This window comes from Nematolebias whitei, chromosome 5 (genome assembly GCF_014905685.2).
Source record: "Nematolebias whitei isolate Nwh7 chromosome 5, NemWhi1, whole genome shotgun sequence".
NCBI classification, from domain to species: domain Eukaryota; kingdom Metazoa; phylum Chordata; class Actinopteri; order Cyprinodontiformes; family Rivulidae; genus Nematolebias; species Nematolebias whitei.
Window position 1 is genome coordinate 35,674,183 of NC_056502.1, and position 416 is coordinate 35,674,598.

Genomic DNA, 416 nt, shown 5'->3' on the forward strand with positions numbered 1-416 from the left:
GTTATAAGCATGAAGTACACATGTTGAACATATGTTATACACATGAACTACACATGTTGTACACATGTTATGCACATGAAGTACATGTTTTACACATGTTATACACATGAAGTACACATGTTATACACACGAAGTACGCATGTTATACACATGAAGTACACAATATGTACACATGACATACACGTTGTACACATGTTATACACATGAAGTACACATGTTGTACACATGTTATACAAATGAAGTTCACATGTTATAAACATGAAGTACACATGTTATACACATGAAATACTCATGTTATACACAAGAAGTACACATGTTATGCATGTGAAGTACACATGTTGTACACATGAAGTACACATGTTATACACGTGAAGTACACATATTATACACATGAAGTACACATGTTGTACACATGA